The following is an 8,654-nucleotide window of genomic DNA, read 5'->3' as shown; positions in this document are numbered from 1 at the left end:
GAGGAGCGGTGTGTTGTCATGTTACTGGGTTGAAACATGCCTACACTCATATCAGCCCTACTCTTTTTAGGGCCCGAGCACCAATGGTGTGAGGACCCTCTTGTATCTGCTTCGTTTATTCTTCTTCTTCTTCTTCTTCTTCTTCTTCTTCTTCTCCAAAATGAATCGCATTTTTGAGGGCCTAAACATTTGCACACGCGTCAGACCTGGTGAAAATTTACGGCTGATATAGGTTTCAGAAGAGGGTGTGGCAAAATGGCTCGACAGCGCCATCTATCGTAAAAAAATCAACAGCCCTCGAGCTGTGTTTCATGTACATGCATGAAAATTGGCACACATATGTAAAGCATCAGTACCTACAAAAAAGACTCTTGGAGCAATATCCGAAACCCAACAGGAAGTCGGTTATTTTTAATTTTATGAGCAAATTTTCCATCATTTTTGTGATTTGAATGTGTTGTATTTTTAAGTATTCTTCCTAGAGATTTATTCAGATCAAAACCAATTTTGGTATGCCTAATCTAAAGGCCTTTGCGATGTTAAATTGCGAAGATCTGAAGTTTTCGTTGAAGTCCGTGGCGGCCTGACGAATTTCGATGATTCGCCATGAAAAATGAAGTTGCTATAACTCAGACATACAATGTCCAATCTGCCACAAACTTCACAGGTTTGATAAAACTCCTGACCTGAACAGATTGACATGCCCATATTCAGTTATAGTCATAGCGCCACCTACTGGCAACAGGAAGTGACATTTTACGCTGTAACAAACTACCCTGAGAAATTTTATGACATAATTTTTTTTTTTAGTCACTCTATTCTAAAGGCCTGTGCGATGTTAAATTGTGAAGATGAGTTTTCGTTAAAGGGCGTGTCCATGGCGCCGTCACAAAGTTCGATGTCTCGCCATGGGAATAAAAGTTATTGTAACTCAGGCATAAAATGTCCGATCTTGCCCAAACTTCACATGTTTGATAAGAGTCCTGGCCTGAACACATCTGAAGGCCAATATTCCATTGGGTGTGGCAAAATGCCTCGATAGCGCCACCTATACATATTCAACGGAGTGCGCCTCGAGCTACGTTTGACGTACATGTAGAAAAATTGGTACACACATGTAACACTTGGTGTTACATTGTTGGTACCTACAAAAAAGTCATTTTTTGCCATTTTCAGGGGTTGTACTTTAACGAACTCCTCCTAGAGATTTATTCAGATCAACACCAAACTTTGTCAGTGTAATCTAAAGGCCTTTGCGATGTTAAATTGCGAAGATCTTGAGGTTTCGTTTAAGGGTTTGTCTGTGGCGGCCTTACAAATTTCGATGTTTCGCCATGAGAAAGGAAGTTGCTATAACTCAGACATACAATGTCCAATCTGCCTCAAACTTCACATGTTTGAGAAGACTCCTGACCTGAATATATCTACATGCCAATATTCAGATATCGCTCTAGCGCCACCTGCTGGCAACAGGAAGTGACACGTTTTACGCCGTAACAAACTACTCCTAGAAATTTTATGACATTTTATAATTTTATTCGTTAGTCTAATCTAAAGGCCTTTGCGATGTTAAATTGTGAACATCTTGAGGTTTCATTAAAGGGTGTGGCCATGGCGCTGTGACAAAGTTTGATGTCTCGCCATGGGAATAGAAGTTGTAGTAACTCAGGCATAAGATGTCTGATCTTCCCCAAACTTCACATGTTCGAAAAGAGTCTTGGCCTGACCACATCTAAAGGTCATTATTCCACTATAATCATAGCGCCACCTGCTGACAACAGAAAAATGGCTTGTTTTACAATAACTTAAACATGCAATGTCCAATCTGCACCAAACTTAAAATATTTGATAAGAGTCATGGCCTGAAGATATCTAAAGGCCAATGTTCAGTTATAATTATAGCGCCACCTGTTGGCAATAGGACACAACATGCTTTATACTAACTCAAACATTCCATGTTCAATCTGCACTAAATTTCATATGCTTGATAAAAGTGCTGGACTGAAGAAATCTACATGACAAAATCCAGTTATAGTCATAGCGCCACCAGCTGGCAGCAGGAAGATTGGCACATATAAATGACTTTGACATATTCCTCTTATATTTACCACATTAAAGGCATATTTCTCGCCGTTCGCTGTTTTACAAAAGCCACCCGGTGGTGGTGAGCCCGGGTGCGAGGGCCCGTTCATCGCTGCTTGCAGCTTTAATTATTCATTATTTTCCCGCAGCCAATATTATTGTTTTCACAAGACCATAATAATAACAAATTATCAATTGATAATTAATCATTATTTTATGAAAATCATTGTTATTTGTGAACGTAGCGTTTGTGGAAGGCATTAAGACCAAGCGGAGTCGTCCGTCATCTGCTCCCGCTTCACAGCGTGCGCAACTCGCGCTAACTGCACCCAGTTTCAAAGTCCGCAAGTTTTGATTTAACTAAATCAGCTTGAGCGAATACAACTTACTGATCATGAGCCCAACATTTAGCAAGACAGAAAAACATTCAGTCTACCTGAAGGAAGACGTATTTCATTGTAAGTTAATGCTGTTAAATAGAGAGTTAAATGGAGAGAGAGAGAGAGAGAGAGAGAGAGAGAAAAACAAAAAAAAACAAGTAGGCTATTCCTAAACTTGGAGCACATTATATTGAAGTACAAATCCAAACACCAGAAGCAACTCTCAGTGTTCTTTCATTGAAAAGTATGTTTTTTTGTTTATTCACAGGCTATATGGTTGAAATAATATTTTAGTTCAAAACTTTAAGTGCCATTGTTTAAAAAAAATGGTTTATTGGCTAACGTTTCATAGACCTTCAGTTGTTATGCTCTAAAATCCCATGCCATTTGTAATTTCACAGTATTTTCACCTCCTAAATCACTAACCTTTAAAGTCACAATTCTATAATGGTCAAATTTACTCAGGCTGATGGCACTTTTAATGACATTATTTTTTATATAATTTATTTTATTTATTTTTTAATAATTGTAGCCTACATAAATAGGTGAAGCAAAACAAATATGAATAATATTTGGATCGTCCCTTATTTTTGCGGAAATAAAGCAGCGCGCACGAGAAATGATCCAGGCTGCGATGGATGCGGAGAACCCGCGTGGAGACGGAGAAGCGCACGGAGTATTGCATGGAGAAGGAGATCAGAGCGCAGAAAAAAAGACTCGTCTCTCTGCACCCTCGTTGTCTGATATGTTCAGTAAAATCCTGCAAGAAAGTGCCTCAAATAATAATAATAATACGTAGGCTATTATGTTCTTAGGCTACTATATATGTGACTATCAGATTGTAGCCATATTTCTGCTAGAATTGTTTTTTTTTAATTTGATATAAATGTTTATTTATGCCCTGGCCCTATTTAAATACACTCTCTCAAATCTTTCTCAAATGTCAGGCAGATGACAAGCTCAACCGCTCAACAGGTAGACGGTTATCTGTCTGAAGCCCTCATCCCCAGAAGTGATAACCCTCTTGCCTACTGGAGAAGTAATGCACTTTCTTGTAGTAGTCCTACAGATGAAAATTTCAAATGCACTTGACCTAAATGCACTTTGTTTTTATGAGAGAACATTTAATTTTAAAACCTTTCTGCAGGCCAGTAGGCCTGTACATTATTTTTCAATGTACACATGAGTGGGGGCAAGTTAAACATTTTAGTTTGAATTTTATTTTATACTGTGCATTGTTGCAATGTGCTAAATAAATATTTGCATAATTTGTAATTGATTTATTCTTTGAAACTTTAATATTAATTTATGCAATTGCAATGCCTTGATTTTAGTAAAGTTAGTACACAGTCATAGCCATAAATGCAATGGTACTAATAATTGGCATAATTTCTTTCGGTGTTTCAGTTTTCAGCCTTGGTTTCCTCTTTTTCGGTTTCGGCCAAGAATTTTCATTTCGGTGCATCCCTAACATCAACCTTTATGTCAAACATTTTGAAATCGTCCACAGCTGAGCAACGCGCGAGGCAGGTTGAGCGTGCGAGGTGAATGTCATTTTCAGATGCAATGAAAATTTAAAAAAAAATTTAAAAAACCTTGGATAGCCTAGATTAGGCCCAGACTCTGTACCTAAGTATATAATAATTATAATTGCTGTTAACCCACAGTAACAAATTTTAACCGATTACTCGCCTGTTTTCGTTTGCTGCATGTTTTTTTTGTTTTTTTTATTATTTATTTATTTTATTTTTTAAAAACAGGCTAAAAAATAAATTAAGTTTGTGAGAGGAAAAAAATATATAAGTCATGTATAAGTTGCATTTTATTACATTCAGAAATAATAACGACTTGCCTAACAATGTTATAATGTGCCAACAGGATATTTTTAGTTCTCTTCACTTTACAACAAATCCTTTAAATTTAACAAATTTATCAGAACAGAACAAGAATTACAAATATATAATTCTAATGGATAAATAAAATTGCAGTATATAATAATATAGGCTTAGCTATATTATTATATACAAAAACAAAAAAATAAATGAATAATAATTTAAAGCGAACCGGTAAGGTTGGGCTCTCATTCGGGAGAAATCCAAACGTTTCCATATTCGTGATGTTGCCTATTTAAAGCTTAACTATTATTCAGAGGTAAAATAGGCTTTGTAGTTTACGCGTATTTCAGTATTGACGAAAAAAAAAAATCATAATTAGCAAAAATATGCCAAAGTGGACGCTGCTCGCGCCGAATGGCACGGTGAATGGCTACTGTTTCCAATGAATGTGCGTGAGGCACCAGCGCGATCAAACAGCAAAGACGAACTTAACTATATGCAAGTAACCCAGGAAAAGCCAGGCAAAAAGTCAAGCGACAGTTTGAGCAAAAACTTCGTGGCAGTATCTGCAAACACAATGAAGTGTGAGTAGAGGGCTTTTATATTCAGCGTTTTAAGTGCTGATTGGCTAGATCTAGTTGTAATGTGACGTGGCATTAAGTCTTCCTAGTAGAACTTGCGCTGACGCTCCCATTTCTTTATAAGACTTTTGAGTAATCAGTCTTGTAGTCTTGTAGGCTAGAATATTTACAACAAAATGACGTGAAAATCATTCTGCTTATTCAAAAAAAAAAAAAAAAAAAAAAAAAAAAAAAAAACAATATATTGATTTAAATTTTGTAAGACATGCTTTGTGATAGACAAACTTCATGTGAGGGAGTGACAATGGCCATAAATATTTAGTGATTCACACCTGAGAGACAAAGGGCCCTCCCCTAATGGCCCATCAGTGAGTCATGTGACTGTGAGTCAGGAAAGACAGAATGTGAGGAGATTGAAAAATGGCTTTTTAAATTATTTGCATTTTATTTACAACACAGTATAATCAAAACATACATAATGAGGGTCAAAGACACATTATTTAGCATACTTATCTAACCACTTGCCGCTGTCGCCTCTGGCTTGCTTAGTTGGGGACACTTCATTTACAGCGATATCGTTGACTTGATTGCAAATCATTGCACAGATACCATTTAAACTGAACTGAGCTGCATGATGACATCACTGAATTCAATGATGAACTGCCTTTAACTGTCATTTTGCATTATTGACACACTGTTTTCCTAATGAATGTTGTTCAGTTGCTTTGACGCAATCTTTTTTGTTTAAAGTGCTATATAAATAAAGATGACTTGACTTGACTTGACAGAGATATGAACTGACTTTGAGTCGTTCCTGAAAACAGATTCTGTTCAACAAGTGAAACAAGTAAACCATACCTGATATTTAAGTGTTTGCTGCTTCTTTCCATGGATTCAAGGAGAAAAAAAATACATAATCAGTAGTCAAGGAGCTTGTTTTACCATAAAATATCAGTGTAGTGGAACATCTGATGTTGGTACAGCGCTCTCAGAGGAAAACAGTTTGAAGAGACTCAAGTGAAAGTCAACAGGATTCATCTGTGGTGCAGGTATCTGGGCCCGGTTCCCCTAAAAAGTTCTTATCTCTAAGTAGTTCTTAACCTATTCCTTAACCTCTCTCTTAACATTATGGCATGATTCCCGACACGTTCGTACACTAAGTATATCTTCTGTAAGTCACACTTTCGTAAGGTTGGTCTGGACCATTCGTAAGCTCTCTCTTAGTGTTGTTTGAGCTCAAGACGCTAGTCACCGCCACTGTGCAGCAGTCTTTAGAAATCAGCACAGCGCAGTACAAGTCAAACTATGGTATGTTGACAATGTTGTGGCTCAACAATGATTTTATGTTATGGACATTTTAAGACTAATAATAAAATATGTTCGCAATGGATACATGCCTATTTGAAGTTGACTTTATTTGGTATCAGAACTAATATGGTGGTAATTAGCCTAGGCTATTTCGTAATGCCATTAAAGCGTTTAAATTGGCAATCACTTTTGATAATTAAAATCGGGCAAACAATTTGGCTCTAAATGGCTAAGATCTATAAATGGGTAAGCATGGTGGTGTCCAGTAAGCGAGCAACTATGGCAGCGATCCAACGTGTCCTTGTATTGAATCAAAGACGGCGCCGGCCGAGGGTTGTTTGAGCTCGAGACGCTTTTTTTATTTGGCAAAACTTAAGCCATTTTGACATTTTGCCTGACGTGGCTATATTTAAAAAATTTCGCCTCCCAAGACAACTCATTATGGAGCTGCTGGACCTTCTCAGACCTGCGCTTGCCAGGCTAACGCGGCGGAATTTTGCTTTAAGCCCTGAAGTCCAGGTGCTTGCAGTGCTACAGGGAGCTTCATCGAGGTCGTGGGAGAGGGCTACGGCCTAAGCAAGACCTCGGTGTGGAGGTGCGTCCTCACTGTCACCAACGCCCTTCTGCACCATGCCGGGGATTACATCTGGGGAATTCTGATTGTAAAGTACCTTACCATTAATATAAAAGTGTATTACATAATTTTTAGAAGTCGTTAAACCCATGTCAAGAAGTGGCCGAAGTGGCACAACGGGATAAGGAGGGTGGACGATTCGTCTACCCGTCACAATTATCGTGTGAACATATATTACTGACAATTTGATAATTTAATTAATAGTCTATATTTTACGGATAACTTAAACTATGTTAAAATAAATGTTACTGGAATAATTTGAGGAATGTTTCATTTGCATAGAACGTGTTTTCTTTCTTAACGCCTTAACGCACCTTCGCCTGAAGTGGAAAATCGATTCCTGAGCAATCGATGCCAACTAATTCAGCACCTTCACTTGGGACAGCGCCTTTGTAATGTCGAACATAAGAGGCAGCATGTAAAGAAGCTTCCTAAGGGACACTTCGGGGAACACACTTAGGAACAAAAACAACTTTGGTAAGATATATCTTTCGAGTCTTCTTAGCGCGCTAAGAGTGAGCGTTATTGGGGAACCGGGCCCTGATCACTAAAAAATGAAACAAACAAACAAAAATCATTTGTGAGCATATTATAATATATATAATATCAGGAGCATCTGTATATATAGAGATTTTGTAGTCATAGACTCACGCATGCTTTGTCCTATCGTAAAAAAAAAATATTTTATATCTGAGAAACAAATTATTATTTTTAACAGTTATAAAAATCTATTTGTGAATGGAGTTTTAATAATAAACATGGCCTAATCATTCTTAGACTCAAAACATTCATCATGTTACAGTGCACACTCATATTACTTTTATATAGGCTATTGTTTCATATTATATAGAGCATGAAAACATCACCGTAAGAAAAACAATGCCTATCATATTCAAAATATTTCACTCGATTTCAAACATTTTAGTCAGGAATTATAGTTTGGGGAAAACCCAACTAGGAGGCCTAAATGTGTTTATGTGTCACAATAACACGTTAACCAATGCAAAAAAGAGAAAAATTATTTACTCATCAGATTGATCTTCTCTGGTGGATGAAGCAGTGCGTCGCATCTTCTTGTTTTTATGAGGTAAATTCTGTGTTATAAATTCTGTAAATTCTGATCACTAAATTAACTGGGTCACATATAGCTCTTCACCACTAAGTCTGGTACTGTACCATCTGATGAAATTGCTTGGTCAGAGAGGTTTGATTGTTTTGTTTTATTGAATGCATTTCCAACAGCATAGTCATGGTTTTAACCATTTTAAGCAATTAATGTACTTGGATGTGTTGTAAATGATTTACTTGATTTACAAAGGTACCACGGCATAGTTCGGCACCTTTGAATAAAACATTAGGGATAATTCACCCCAAAATGAAAATTCTGTCATTAATTACTCACCCTCATGTCATTCCAAACCCTTAAGAGCTTTGTTCATTTTCAGAACACAAATTAAGATATTTTGGATGAAACTTGAGAGCTTTCTGACCCTGCATATACAGCAATGGAGATACCAAATTGTTGAATGAAGTCATTTTTGTTTTCTTTGCGCACAAAAAGTATTCTTGTAGCTTCATAAAGTAAAGTTTGAACCAATGATGTCACATGTGCTATTTTAACAATGTCCTTACTACGTTTTTGGGTCTTGAAGAAAAAAAAAAGTAAAAAAAAAAAAAGTGATGAAGGTGACCTGTCCCTTTAACAGTATTACCTGGATGACTGATTGCAGTCTGTGTACAGTCGATAAGCATAGCTATTTTATAAAAAAATAACATGCAAGGTTTTAGATTAATTAAACTAACAATTCAACACTACAGAGAGTAACAATTATTA

The sequence above is a fragment of the Cyprinus carpio genome, chromosome B2, assembly GCF_018340385.1.
Source record: "Cyprinus carpio isolate SPL01 chromosome B2, ASM1834038v1, whole genome shotgun sequence".
NCBI lineage: Eukaryota > Metazoa > Chordata > Actinopteri > Cypriniformes > Cyprinidae > Cyprinus > Cyprinus carpio.
Note: the sequence above shows the minus strand (reverse complement) of the source record.